We start from the raw sequence: 16,456 nt of genomic DNA, 5'->3' as shown, positions 1-16,456 counted from the left end.
CAAGCTTTTCCTTCAATTTGACCAGGTGACCGAGTTTTTGACCACACTTGACCTAGATTCGAACGTAACCTAGAGATTATCAATATTAACATTCTGAGCAAGTTTCCTGAAGATACAGTCATAAATGTGACTTCTATAGTGTTAACAAGCTTTTCCTTTAATTTGACCGGGTGACCTAGTTTTTAACCCCAGCTGACCCAATATCGAACTCGTCCAAGATTTTATTGAGAGTAACATTCTGACTAAGTTTCATTAAGATTTTGCCCAAACTGTGACCTCTAGAGTGTTAACAGTCAAATTGTTGACGACGGACGACAACGGACGACTACGACGGATGACGGACACCGGGCGATCATAATAGCTCACCTTGAGCACTTTGTGCTCAGATGAGCTAAAAACAAGCACATAGATTATTCAACAAAACATTTGTTCTTGTTATTGATACATATGAAGTTATGTTGTAAACGTGTAATATATGCACAATAAAGCAATTTAAATGTTCACAACATTATCAGAACAAAAATGTACTATAATTATGCTTACATTAGCTCATTCATAAGCTCATTCAGTTTAAAACTACAAAAAGTATATACTTTGCCAATACACTTAATTGTTCAGAACATATTAGGCTTTGTTTTAATTTTAACAATGTCACTGAATTTTATACATAGTAAATTGCCCCCTCCCTACCCCCGCAAGAGTTTAGCAGCCTACTGACAAGATGACTGTAATAAACTGTGATGTAGTGATCTATTGATAGGGGAATACTCTCCAAGAAAATTGACACATTTCTCTGCATTTGATACATATGCAATTATTGTCTCTTATTTCAATTGTTTATGATGATTACAGTACTGAAGTCATTGATCCAAGATACATAATGCACTCTGGTATAGGGTACTGAAATGATCGTCCCATATGCCAACTCTGGTATCCTGGATTAAATGTTACTGGTGAATACAGTACTGAAGTGATCAAATCCTGATGCCACTCAGGTATCCTGGATAAAACGTTACTGGTAAATCCAACTTACTGAAGAGATCAATCCCAGATGCCACTCTGGTTTCCTGGATAAAACCTTGCTGGTGAATACGGTACTATAGTGATGAATTCCGATCTGAAACAGATTAACACCTATTTTAAACTCAGAATATAATAAACAAGGGTCAATTTGTTTTCATTGAAGCAGATGAAGAGACTATCACACTAACAAATGAAGTCACCGTTGTTAAAAATATGTAAATATGGCCTAAGACCACAGTTATTCTAACTATATGTTTCATATAGACACTAACCAAGCTTACAATGTATCTCTTCAAAACAGTATTTTCATATAATCTCTAAGAGGTGCACCTCCATTTTAAAGTTTTAAAATGTATATAGAACAGAACGTATGAATAAAGAATTGCACAGCTTGATAACATACATGTGCACCTGTAAAGTAAGTGTATTTTAGTAACATTGATGATTCTCTCACAAAGCCATGTTGTTTCATTGTAAGGGTATGGCAACTCTCACTCAGTCATGGAGGTTGTTTGGCAGGATGGTTCGCCTTCTCCACACCCTGGACTGACTATTTAGTTACAATATTTCACACGATCTGTGGCCCACAGCAAAACCATCAACCCGGATTTGCTTATTTGTCTTTCAATCACAATCTTGCACTCTTATGGTGTCAGCCTTCCTCTCAACATATTCAGTCACAATCTCTAATCTCCCATAGTTTTGCTTGGCACGAGGGGTCACTCGGCACTATTTATTTGCAATCTTTCACACAATCTGTGGATCAAAGCAAAACCATTCATCTTTACAGTCACAATAGCTCACAAAGCCATGGTGTTGGAACGCAACCGTCCATTTATCTTTTCAGTCATAATCTTGCGCTCCGCCATGTTTTTTTTTTGGCAGGAGGGGAAACCCCTCCCGCACCCTCCCCTTCCAACTTCTTAATTTAATAACATCTGTCACAAAAAAGTGATGTTGCATTTCAGTTACCTGGTATTTGGACTGCAGTTGTGGCCAGTCGAGCTATCTGATTGGGGCGATTCGGTCCCTTGCGTGATCTTTTGGTCTGAGAATTATAAAAAAATGTGTTTGTCACTGTGTACTCTATGATACATATAATAAACAAATAATCCACTTTTGGTCGTATATTTTTACATATTAAATATTTTAATGTTACATGCAATCTTAATCATTCAAATGGTGTCGGACCGCAACCGTCCATTGATCTGTTCAGTCATAATCTTGCGCTCCGCCATGGTTTCACTTGGCAGGAGGGGATACCCCTCCCGCACCCTCCCCGCACAACTTCTTAATTTACAAAAAAAATGGTGTTGCATGGCACAAGAGTTCACCTGTCACAAAATTCCTGTATATCTTTTTAGTTTCAATCTCTCAACCACCGTGTTGGTAATTGAAAGGTGTTCCCATCATTTGATGTCAGTCAAAACATCTCACTCATCCATTGTTGAGGTTCACAGACGGAACACCCCATCCATCTTTTCAGTGGCAATAACTCGCTCAGCCATAGCGATTTCTGAACTGGTCAACCGCATGTCATAAGTTTATGAAATTGATATCTTCATTGTATGATTTACTGAAAAGTGGTTTTACATTTTTACAAAATAATCATACTGTACCTGGCTGACGTGACAAGCTCTGCTATGTGTACCGGTATAATCCATGGTCGTAATTAAATCGGTAATCCAACAGGAACCGCAATTTCTATCCGATCAACAACTGTCAAACATCTAAATAGTATTGATATTGTAAAGCCTAAAATGACAACTACTAACTGTCAAGTGTGACCTTCGTATAGAATGGTAAACAATGCGTATGAATATCTTTAATAAACAAGTGAACACAAAGTATATATCTCAGACAATCTATAGAAATATGTTTTATTTGTGTTTTTGAGTTTACCAAAAGTATTCATAGTAATTGCTTATAAGCATATTTTGAATTATTTTAATAACTAGTAGGGCGCTATTTCGCCGCATCTCATAGTTTAAATTTCATTCTTCCGTATCGTCACGCTCTGATGACGTTGGTGTCCGGCATGCACGCGCTCAATATAGTTTATGAACAGAAAAAATACTGGTTCCATCACCTTTACGTCTTTTTTTCAGGCTGATAGTATGTGCAACTTTTGAACGAAAGTAGTGCTATGTGTGACCGTAATAGGGCTCTGCCGAGCTTCGCTCGGTTTAGAGCCCGTATTGAATGAAGCTGAGAAAATCAATGCAATTCTAATTAATGTGTTTACCACCAGACACAACTAAAAAAATTCTGAATTCAGTTTTAATTTGTTCTTTTGTGTTGATAAGCTGTATCAAGTATAGGAGCGAACAAGGAAAGCATCACGGAATAGATAATGCAACAGATGCATAACAAACAGGACAAAAACACGTTCCATTATATTGCTTTATTTATCTTCCTTGAATTAGGCAATGATGAGGCTTCATTCTAAAAAAACATATAAATCAAATGAAATATATTAGGAAGCCATCTTTCTTGGCACGCGGTATTCAGCGGCCCTTTACATTATTCGGGGATTCATAGAGGTTGATACATGGTACAACTCAATATTTAACAATAATCGGTGCGTATGATATAATTAAACACATAAGAACATAATTATATTAATTCTTATGAAGAATTCAGGTATATTATAAAGAAATGTTGGTTAAGACACGAGTGGAGTTATATGGTTAAAAGCTTATAAATGTCACGAAATTGTCAATGATTAGGTAAAAACCTCTCGTTTTAAAACAAATCAACGTTTCTCCTCTGTTTTAGTTAACCAACATTATTTACTCTCAAGCGTGTCAAACCTTTCCAGTTTCAGAAAACAGTTCGGATAATACTGTCGAATAAATAAACAATTTTGTTGAAAGAAATCAATGCAATGTTCAAATGCTTCATTCTGTGTAGAATGTTATAATCAATGAACATTTATATAACGTCGAAGGAGTTCTCAAAAGTGATGATCAATAGTTTACTTTTAAATACTGCGTCATAACAACTGAATAAGAGATTAAGAAAATCAAGTGTCAGTCTGCCTTAAATCACCAATTGTTTTTTACTTTAAGAATTTAATATTGTTTCACATTAATATGGGAAAGAACAAAGTTGAAAGTAGAAATAAGAAACAGTATAGTAACAATGTTGCATAAATGTTGATAATACATCTTCGTGATTAATGCTTTCTACGGTAAATGATTTCGTATTTTCACTTTTTTGCTCCACCATTTGACGTTTTTTACGTATTCGTCCCAACAATTGCAGCATTGTTTGCCAATCCCAGATGATCTTTTAATGACTTCGCCATATGTTTGCAGCAAAATGAAATGGTAGAAATTAATCTTCAAAGCTATTTGTCATCAAAACGAGCATTTCGACGTCTTTCAATTTCGTATTTTTATAGCTTTAAGCATAACAATGTTGCCCAACATAGATAAATAACTGCCATATCCAATATCAATGTGGAAAGCGTTTCTGTGATACTCTTTATTATGTTCTGCTTTTTTACTATTTACGCCACCTAGTCAAAGTTGACACAAGAAACAAATAAATCAAAACTTAAACAAACAACTGGTTTCCAAAAATCCCCCCCCCCAAAAAAAATCAATCAGACAAACCTCCCATAAATCATTTATAATCAGTACCATTATTTCCTTTCACATGTCAATAGGAGCTTCCACATACTATCGTAATATCTTGCACGCTCTCACGTCTTCTCTATAGTTGTCACTCCATAATTATAGTAGGTGTTGCGTGCTCAGTTCCATTTATTTTCGAAAAATCTTAAGTCCCGTATCACAGTATCAGTTTGCTTGTTTTTTCCAATAGCTTGCGTTATATTAACTTATTGAATTAGTTTTTAGACTTATAGTAAAAATAATTTTTAAAATCATCACAATCGACGATTTATATAAGTTGACCAAATTGTATTTTTATCTAAGTGAAATAAGTTACTTAAACCTGTCAAACCATAGAAGTAACGGAAAAGTATTTTAATTTGATGTTATATCTGGGAAAGTAATGTATTGTTACATTTGCTAGGATATCTCGCATTTAAACGTAGCACCGAAATTCATGAAAATAAGATTTAAATTACCATAACAGCTTATTGCTGTTTTTTTTATATTCCCGTTTACTTTGTACGGAAAAGATTCCTTTTATTTCGAAAGTTCTTTAGAGTAGAAATCAAGGCGAAAAACGAAGGATAGAATATTAAAAAAATCAAAATATATCTTCGGGTTATCCTTATGTGACTTGGAAATACAGTAACTTAAATAACATCTCAACTGTCAGGTTAAAATACATCTATGTGAGCGCGAATTCTAAAAGTAACAATAAGAATTGGTATTATCAAAGCATAACACCACGATAATATAATTACCATCACGTTCTAATATGTCATACGAAATTTATGATATATTTAGCATCAGGTTCCAATTTAAAACCTAACGCCAGGCAGGACACATCCATTAAAAACAAACAACAAAAGCCATAACAACAACAAAGCATGTTAAGCAATTAACCCTTTGTTAAACATCTTAGAGATGAAAACTGCATGTCGTATGTACAATTGCAATAGAGAAACAAAAAGCCCTTAAATAAAATGTTTAAGTATAAAACATTTCTAGTTGTATTGAATATGAATCTGTATAAACATTTTAAGACATATTTATTGGTTTAGTTTTGTATTTTGTTGTCCGGTGTGCGCACACGCTTCTAACCTAGGCGACCCGAGTTTGATTCCCGGCATGTGCATATGAGTTTGGTTTGTGGTCACCAAGCCGGAACAATGGGTTTCCTACGGGTACTCCGGTTTCTCACACAACACAAGACCACACTCACCCGTAAAAAAATGATAAATATAATGTTGTAATAACTTGTCTCACAATCGATGTAATATAAATAAGTTTTAACTACGTATTTTGACTGGCTTCACAGGAGCCCAATAATTCTGTTTTGATTGATACACGGTCGTTTACAACCAAACACGTAAGTGATACTCTTGTTCAAAATCAACACATGCACATATATAACAAACATAAATTTTGAATGATAAACATTTAACTACTTACAAAATAATGCATTTGTGGAAAATATTACTTACTGAAAACTAGAATGCTACGGGTTTTTTAATAGCTGAAAACGCCAAAATATTAAATGATAGGTGATTGCTAAAAGATTTACTGTGAACTACTATCGTCTCATAAGGTAAAAATACCGCGTTTTCTTTCAAATTAAACTCGGTATTCTTCATAAGAACCAATTTTTGGACATTTATTCATCCTTTTTAGTATAATAAAACAATTGTATTAATTGTGGTAAATCTTGTTTGGGAGAAAGAGTGCATCTTTAATGAAACTATGGAAATTAATGCGGTTCTAATCATTGAATAAATCACCAATATAAGACATTATCTCAAGGATGACAAAAGTACATACTGATTTCTGAATTAATTTCCACGGTTTGGTGAGCACTGGAACAAAAAATACATGCGGCTCAGAGTCAGAAAAAACAACAACAACAATTCCAAACATCACCAAAGAAGCGTCTTCATCTTTTCTCCTGTATCCCAATATTGTGCAAGGTAAAACATATTTTTAGAAATAGATAATGACACTATACATTAAAGAAACAAAATTAAATGGAATATATCAAAGACTTACCGGTCATTTAGCCAAACCCTTTGTTTAAGAAAGTGTTTACGCCTTTCATCTGTAATGTACCATTTTCCCTTGCTTTCAGGCGTGTTAGACCTTTCCAGCTCAAGAAAATATTTATATTTTTGCTCTAGGCATTGAATCAAATTGTTGACAGAAATTTCCTCGTTTTTAAAAAAATCATCCAGCTATGCTGCCTTAAATAACCATTTGTTGCTTATCAAACTGATGTTTCTTGATGACTTTATCCTGCTGGGAAATCTTAGAAATAATGATCAATAGTTAATTCCGAAACATGGAAATCAAACCTAAATCATACATATTGAATACGAAAATAAAAATATAAATGAACTACTTTGAATTAACAATTATTTGAGAATATCAAAGTAATACGACTTTAGGTCGTCGAAAGCACAATCTACATCACACGTTTGGAAATAGCAGATTCGGTTGATAAGAACTGTTCGCTGAAAGCCATATATAATTTAACACTGTCAATGCTTAGACCTTTGAAATGACAATGGACCAACTATACTCCATCAACTTTGCAAGTAAACATTATATTCTTAAATATTTCTATCAGAAAATTAGCGTATTATAATGCTGATGCTCAATCGTTACAGTTGCAATGGAGAAACATATTACAATCTAGTTGCCCCTAAATCAAGTGTTCAGTTAAGACAAATTCTGAATCTGTATTTTAAGTCATTTGTAATAAAAAAGCCTAAAAGGTAAACGAGTACTGACCGGTTAAAACACCAGGTGTTTTCATTTTTCATTTCAATGCGGTAAAACACACATTAACACTATTGCATATTTTTTTGAGAAAATAACTTAAGACATATATAATATCTACCTTCTGATGGTATGACAACATATGATTTAAAGAGTATTAATACCGAAATTCTACTAAGCAATAAGTGTGTTGACCAGTACAACGGTAACAGAACAAAGTTTCAAGGTCGGGACAAAAACAATCGTGATTCTCAGTAACCAACCATAAACAACACGTTCAGCTTTATTATGCAACGCATGACGTATGAGCTTTTTCTATCTTTAGCAAACACAATGATAGTATACTGTAATACCATATCGCGACACCTCCATATTTCTAATGCATTATATAGGTTAAGATAATGTGTAAACAGTTACATTAATAATATGTTGAAATATAAAACAACAACCTACTATTCATTTGGTTCGAGATTCGCGCCATCCCCCTGACTTCCGCGGACAACAGATTCGCGGATCTACTAACCCGTTGGCATATTGATGCACACTATAAGAGTCAGTTTCTTAATAAAACTTCAACATTGAATACACAGGCCCCAATTTCTCGAAACTTCTTAAGCTTAACAGGCTTAAGTCGCTTATTTCAATTAGCCAAAATACATACTGAAAATCGATTTTGATAAATGTAAATGGTTTATTCTGATAATCATACCGATTATTCCTACATAATTTCTAAAAATTCTTGAAGAAGTAAATATAACACCTTTTGTAGAACAACAAAAATAGTGAGATTACATTAATCCTGTTTTAACGGACTGACAAAGTTTCGAGAAATCGGGTCCAGGAGATTAACGCGGATGAATCATTGTTCATGTTTGAGAATAGATGGTGATGCACGAATTGCATCTTTAGACACTTTTCACTTGTACTGGTGTTTAAGGCAACTATTGATTTTAGTCTGTTTACATTATCAGTAACGCTTATTTCTATTTGAAAACTTATATTTGTCAAAATCAGCTACATTTCATTTGATAGACTTAATTCATTTCTCGCTTCTAGTTTTCTGCATATAACTCGTGAGATGGGAATCTCTTTTAACACCACGCTTTTAACAGCTTGAGCACAAGTTATTGCAGGATTGTCATTTTCAAGTTTCAACATTTTAGTAAAAATCTACAAAACGAATTGTATATAAGCCATCTTCTTATTCTTGCAAGGGCTCATATTTTTTGGTTTTATAAATCCGAGTAAATAAATGAGCTTTATATTGTGTTTTTAATTTACTTCCCTCTTGAATATGTCCTTAAGTCACTGTACGTGGTTTTGCTGTGCATGTATCTCCTAGAGCGCCATTACAATAAAGTGAGCAGTTATCGCAGATAATTTGGTTTCTCCATATTTATTCTTTATATGCGTTTTATTTTTCCGGAGAAATATTCCAATTAATCATTTATATCACTCAAATTACACACTGTTATAATTTGACAGTTCATATAAATGCTGCACTTTGAAAGAATGAACCAGTGCAGATAATTCGATGATGTCGTTTTTATGGCTAGAATAGAAATGAAAAACGACTTTTTTGTTTGAAAACCTTTATGTCGTTAACACAATATATCTAGTAGTACGCAGAAATTAGGAGAAACACTGGCCAAGATAGAAGTTAAATTGTTCGACTGTCATTCAGTTTTTTTGCTATCAAACAAAATATGTGAAAGGCTTGGAAATATGCTAATTATTTAATTAATATTCATTTAAAACCAGACAGAGAAAATACCTAGTTAATGCAAAACGAACATTCAAAGCAAATCAGATATATTTGTAATCATTGTAAATAAACAACAACATGATATTCATTATGATCAAACTGTTGTGTTTTAGCCGCTCTGCACGATTAAAGGTCAGTCGGCCTGCGAATTCCCAAAGGATGATTATATTGCATATAGTTAACAACATACAGCTATTCAGTAAACACATGTAATATGCCTTGTTTTTGCCGATGGCATGCAGGAAAATGAGATCAAAATGATAGCATGCCATATTTCGAGTTATTATTAGTTTATTATTTATTTAAAACCAGATAGAGAAAATACCTAGTCAATGCAAAGCGAACACTCAAAGCAGATATGTTTGTATTCATTGTACAAAACAACAACATGTTATTCATTATGATCAAACTGTAATATTTCAGCCGTTTTGCGCAATAATAGATCAATCGGCCAGGATATTCCCAAAGGATAACACTATTACATAGTAAACAAAATCCAGTCATTCAGTAAACACATGTGATATGCTAAACTTGTTATTGTTCGAGCCGATGGTATGTAGAAAATATAGATTAAAACGAAAGCGTGCAATATTCCGACAAAAGAGCCAGACTTAAATCTACAATTGCACTCGAGCCATTATTAATGTTTGTTGGAACTTTGCAAACACAATCAAGTAAAAAGGAAACCAAGTAATTCTGCGCGACTTTGTGCCACGTTCTGAATGCTTGGAATGTTAGTTGGATTTGTTTGCGTTCTGATCCTTATTTTACCAATTATTAAATTATCGTTTTGCATTTCTCTTAACATTACAATGCCGTGCCTGTTTTATTGAAGTTAACAATAGGCGGACACATGTATGGAGAACAAACACTTCAAAAAAAATCAAACAGCATCTTCGATGTTCCTTTACCCGGCCACTTCGATCATGATTTAATAACAGTTGTGGTTTAACAAACATTATTGTGTATCATACTTTAGATCTCGCTTTAAGTGGTGCGGCATTTCATAGACTAGTACTTTCTTATCTATAAATTCAGAGAATTACTTAGTCTTCTGTCAAAGACAAATGACAAAGTACCAGTGGTACCCAAGCTGAACTTTGGATGACAAATAGATACACACGGGGAGAAAAGTTGTCATTTCCAAGATTTGCTTCGCTATATAGTGTTAGTAAGTTGATATGATGTTGTTGACACTGAAATTAGCCTTTCCTCAGAAAAGTAAGAAAGTTGATTCATGTTATGTTGCATCGATTTATAAGCCAACATGCATTGACTAAGTTGGTTCATGTTCAAGATTGCAATAAATTGTCTGTTCAGTAATGTTTCCAAATAAAATAATGTTTTTGTAATTTGTTCCTTAAATTAATTACTCGTACTGTTATTCATTTTCTTATCAAATATTAACGATTTTTCTCTAAAAAAACAACAGCTAAACACGGCTACCTGTGCTGTAACTAGATTGTGTTATTAATGTAGGTTTTTTTTGTTAAAAGTAGTCCGATAAATTCCTTTAAATAAAATGTAAACAAATGATCCGACTAAATGATGGTAATAAATAAGTCGAAACTAGAAAACTATTGCCATGCGTTAAACATATTCTATGCGAGTTTACTTAGCCGAAATGTTTTCAATTTATATTCACTGTAAAAAGTAACACCACTTGACTTCGCAATAAATTGTTATAAGTAAAATGCGATAGTGAACAAGTCGTACAACACATTGTATAATATATATCATAATGAATGAATGTATATGTGGATGGGAACGCGATTTTGATCATTGTGGCGCTAACGTGAATAACGAGAAAAAGCGAGAATCAAATCGCGCACTCTTTTCCCCTTGATTTTTCATGGTATTTTCGAGCTTAAAACTTAGTTATTTGTTGTCAACATAAAAAAAAACACGTCAATTTCAGCAATAAACCCTCTGAAACACTATTTATTGACGTTTAGTTGATCATAACCTTTGAACGTGTGTTTAATTTACCGAAAGAGTTGGTCAGCTGTTCGGCTTTTGGACTTTGGCAACTACGTTTGTATGACGGTAAGGTGCAAACATTTCTGGTCGATGATGTAAGGCGTTTTTGAAATAAAAACAGTATTATTTTATTTTTTTGAAACGAAAGAACATTGATCAGAATATGCTTGATCATGAAATGGTTGTTTATAACCGATATTTGTTAACATTCTGACAAACAACGAAGTAACCGAGACACCGTTTCCCAGTTTATCACGAGGAACATCCGGTGTTAAACTTCAACGTTTCTTGGTTTAAATTGTGGAATTTCAAGTGGTAAGTACAAATAAAATGTTATTTAATCATTAATGATTATTTTTAATCAGTATAACACAATCTACAAGCTTGATAAGTAATTTGACAGTACTTTCACATGGCAATCAAAGTAATTGTCAAAACCCGGAAGTGAATTCTGCGAATTGTTTTGTTGTTAGCAACCGATAATGACCGCCAAGGTTAAATGTTAAACGTTGTCACAGGCCTCGACGGTACCTTATGAAAAAGAATATATTCAAAATGATGATCCAGATTTTGCAAATGAACAACTTTAACTTGACAATCTTTATTATAAATGAATTTGTGCAGTCTTCTCAAAGTCAAAATATAAAAGATTCAGATGAAAGGTCAATTTTATGTTTGATAAATAATGATGATTTTGATTGTGAAATGAACAAGAGTCTGATAGTGGACATGATGTTTCTGAGACTAATTTCAACGACATAAAAAAATGTAAAATAGTTATGATGGTACTCTGAGAACTGAAGATGTCAAGGAGATTCAAAATGTAAACAAACTGCAGTGTGCATACTACTATCATTTGAATGTTACTGAATAACGGTTCGGATCACCTGTTTTCATAAAGTAAAATACTATTTGATTTTTTATTTGCTATCATTATTGTCTTTGAAGGTGCTGAACCATGTAGCCAAGATGTGCACTACCACTACTCATGGGATTTTGCCCAGCAAGTCCACTATCCACATCATGCCAACAAGTTGGGCCGATATATTTCGCTACCCCACAGAAGTGTCATGTGTTTCGCATGTGTGCCTTAGGTTCAGCTATGTTTTTATGGTAAGATGTCACTCTGAATTAAACATGGAGTAACAGAATAAGACAGATCTTATACAATAATGATGTACCTGTAAAAATTGTCTTTCCAAGTCAGAATTAATTTTTTAGGTTAGATTTTTTATGTTGTCAGCTTTGTATTCCTGTTCAAAAACTTTTACCTTGGCCATACTTAGAAATACTTTTAAAAGATTCAACGTAAACAAGTTAAACACTCTTGATCTTAGCTTGGATTTTAAAAATGAATTTTAATTAGAAATAAAGATCTGTAAAAGTAATACAGCTATCTGTTAGTGTCATTTTGGGTTGTCTACATTATCTTCTTGCTGACTATTTCAGTACAATTTTATTATTATTTGTGAAATCAATTAAAGGGGCTATACACCATATGATGAAATAGCGGGAAAAAAAGAAGAAAATTGTCGAAAACTGACATAAACTTGGTATCAATGAGTACAATGCATTGAAACTAACTACATGTAACTGAAGTACCACATAGTTTACAATTATATATTTGCAGTTTTTTCGTATTGTACCATTAAAAAAGATTACTAGGTATGTATACCTAGTAGAATTCATTTGTATGCGTGATTGGCTTGTCGATGTTATCACCTGATATTACCAAGTTAGGTATATAGCTTAGATATTCCAAAGGTTTAGAGTAAGCCTTCGTAGCACAGTAGATACAACATTGGACTGCAATTTTGGTGAATCCGGATCGAACATTTACATTTTGGTATTTTTTTTACAATTATGATATCAAAGAGTAAAACATTTTATTAAATAATTGTCCTGAGATTTGTTACAGAAAAAAACTGTTTTTGGTGCCAATCTGGTGTTTAGTCCCTTTAACAATAGTTAACATTTATTTGTACAGGAAAGTAGACATTTTATCTGGTGGACGAGGCCGAATTGCCGGGGAAAGGAAGTGACAGTGTCGTGAGCCTGGCCCACCACTACTTTCAGCACTATGGTGTCGGTGAAAAACATGCTGAGGTATTTAGTGCTTCACCCATTTAAATTATCTATAGAATTTTAATGGATTAAAGGTTCTAACAGCTTATGCAAACTTTATCCTTATTGCTGAGAAGAGATTATGAGAATCAATAGTGAATATAAAAGATGATGAAACTTAACATATTTTACACCATGAAACACATTCTTACTCAGATTTTTTTTTCCATTTCACATTCGATGATTGATAACGATTGGATATTTGGATTCAACCATGGCTTATGAAATGTGTCCATCAATATAACATTGCTTTCTTCATGTACTGCATATAGCTTAAAAAAGAAAAAAAAATGTATTAAATTTTCCAGGTTTATTTCGATAATGCTGTCGGCCAAAACAAGAACAATGCTGTGCTTTGGTATGCCATGTGACCTGTAATGACAGGTAAGTTTTCTTATCTGTTAATTATTGTTTGTCTGATTTTTTAGGACAAATGCACTGTCTTTTGAAATCAATCACATCATTGATATCTGCGATTGGTGCTTTAATTTTAAAGGATGCAGAACTGGATGAAGTTAAAGTGTAGTTGGCAGTAATTTGATATGAGGAATATGTTAACTAAATAAACATATGTTAACACTCCATTATTGTAAGATTTATATGTCTTGAAAACTTTATTATACCCTAGTTAAAATCATTTGCTTAGTTATATTTTTTGTGAATATAGATAAGTTTTATTTACACTAAACAGATCTTCCAACAATTTTCAGGATTGCATGAGAGTGTAACACTAAACACTATGTTGGCTGGGCACACCAAATTTGCTCCTGACTGTCACTTCGGCAACTGGAAGGTCCAGTGGCGATGTTGTAATGCCGAGAATCTTCAAGAAATTGCCCACACTGTTTTCACCTCTTCAAAGTCCGGCCACAACATCCCACACTTGGTTTATGACCCTCAACAGCCAATCACAGTTCACAGTTGGAAATCATTCCTAGATACATATTTCAAAACTCTAAAGAATATTACCAAATACCACCATTTCTATGTATCAAAACATAAACCAGGAGTTGTAGTATGCAAAGAGTTTGTAGATTCCTCAGAAATTGAAGTTATTCTTTTGAGGATGAGTCCAGAATGTGGTGTTTTGCCTGAAATAAAGCACGCAACGTGCCTAGATGCTGAACGTCAATCGTACCTTCAATATTCTTTTGGTCCATTCTTTAGATCTGAGTCATCAAGATCTGTAGTATGCCCTAAACCAACTGTGTAAAGTCGAAGTTTACTCATTTGTTGGTGAAATGTCGATTGTAGATCAAATGTTTGTGGCAAATATGAAAGAAATGAGTAAAAAATGGCTTATCACATGTAACCATAGCAACAGGCTGTTGTTTTATGTAGTTCTTTTATGTCATTTTGTACATATAATGAGCAATGTGTACTCTTTGTGTCTATGAATTAGTTTATGTGTTAGCTATAACAGACAGTTAAGTTAGTATTTCGGCATGGACACTGCATTTAAAATAAGAACATTTTTAGTGGACATTGTTTTCAAACTGGCTTACCAATGTGTAACAGAATGATCCATATCTTTTGATTTCTTTGTACAAAAATGACTAGAAACTTTAGTTTTTATACCTAAGATACTTGGTATCATTTACATGCCAATAACTTAAAACGCATTGTATATTGAGAACACATTATTTGTGGCAGACTTTGAAAATGATTGGAAATAGCATTTTCATTAGTAACCATAGCAACCGATTTTTGCTTTGACCTTTGTGGCCAATTTCTATGTCATTATAGACATTAGCAATGTGTACTTGCTATTTTAATGTTGAAGTTTATGTAACACTAGTAAAGATAAGTGATATATTTAAACAGGTATCTTGACATATATATAATATTTAAAATAAGAACAGTTTTGTTCACATTGTTTTTTATCCCTGTGTTTCATAATGTTTCATATGTTTTATAACTTTTGTGAAATTTAACGTGAAACTTTAGAGTTAATTTCTGTAAATACTTAGTATCATAAAGATGTCAATAACTTATAAATAAAAAAAAATTATGCGGACTTTCAAAAATGATTGGTAATAGCATTTTCATAAGTAACCATAGCAACTGAATTTTGCTTTGACCTTTGTTGTAAGTTTCTTTATCATTATGGACATTAGCAATGTATACTTGTTATTTTCCTTTTGTAGTGAATGTGATACTAGTAAAGATAGTTTTATATATTAATATTTTGACTTGTGTACTTCATTCAAAATAAGAACAGATTTAGCGAACATTTCGTTCAAATTGTGTTAAAGCTCTCTGTTACGAAATGTTCCATATCCATTGTTGTTTTTTTAATATTTGACTGACTAGTTCAGATTTTATTTCTGCAATTGCTTGGTATCATAAAAATGTCAATAACTTAAAACACAACTTTATGAAAAACATTATTTTTTGAGAAACATTTAGAAAATGAGTGAAAATGGCATTATCAATAGTTACCATAGCAACCAAATGCACTTATGAACTTTTCGTTAACTTTTGTAATCAAACTATGAGTGCTTATTGTTTCTATGCTAAAACTTATATGTTACATGTAAATAGTCCTTGACATGATACTTATCTGACATGGATATTTCATTCTAAATAAACACATTAGACCATACATTTTGTTCATTTCGATTTCTACACCCGTGTTACGAAAAGTACTATATTTTTTTAGTTTTTGTGAATTTTGACTTGAAACTTTGGATTTTTGTTCTAGAAATACTTGGCATCATAAAGGTTACAATATCTCAAAATGTCATTTTTGGGCCAGAATGATCATATTCCCATTCCCATCCACATATATGTATCGTATGACAAAGATGCAGTCTCTACAAGGACACTTTGACGTAAACCATCTGCTGCCTTAATATTTTACTTATTTAATATATTGCCATCCTTACCAAAACCAATCTCAATGATTACAGCACATATTATGTTATAATGCTCGTTTTGGGCCAAGCATAATGCGAATCGAGAAAGTAACTGTATTATTTGCAATATCTAACCCAACCTTCATATTAAAAGGTCGAATAATATTAGTACAACTAATAATTACAGATTGATAATAAAACGCTTAAATTCTAACAGTATTACCATATGGGTGGGAAATGAGTTTTAAAAGGTTCGTTTTTAAAAGAGTCTTAGGATTGAAGATATTGCACAATGTCCATAATATTATACA

At 33.0% G+C, this 16,456-nt stretch overlaps 1 long non-coding RNA gene across 3 annotated transcripts; it reads left to right on the top strand.

Annotated features, from left to right (window-relative positions):
* The first annotated feature begins 10,942 nt into the window (after nt 1–10,942).
* LOC128212389 (uncharacterized) lies at nt 10,943–15,892 on the top strand. 3 transcript variants are annotated; one of them, XR_008257445.1, is made up of 5 exons: nt 10,943–11,478; nt 12,112–12,276; nt 13,151–13,269; nt 13,596–13,671; nt 13,998–15,892. It is a non-coding gene; the product is annotated as an uncharacterized LOC128212389 (long non-coding RNA). The 3 variants fall into 3 exon arrangements; XR_008257446.1 differs by lacking the exon at nt 12,112–12,276; XR_008257444.1 differs by having other exon boundaries at nt 10,943–12,276.
* The last annotated feature ends 564 nt before the right edge of the window (nt 15,893–16,456 follow it).

This window comes from Mya arenaria, chromosome 12 (assembly GCF_026914265.1).
Source record: "Mya arenaria isolate MELC-2E11 chromosome 12, ASM2691426v1".
NCBI classification, from domain to species: Eukaryota; Metazoa; Mollusca; class Bivalvia; order Myida; family Myidae; genus Mya; species Mya arenaria.
Note: the sequence above shows the minus strand (reverse complement) of the source record. Positions and strands in the feature narration are given on the sequence as shown.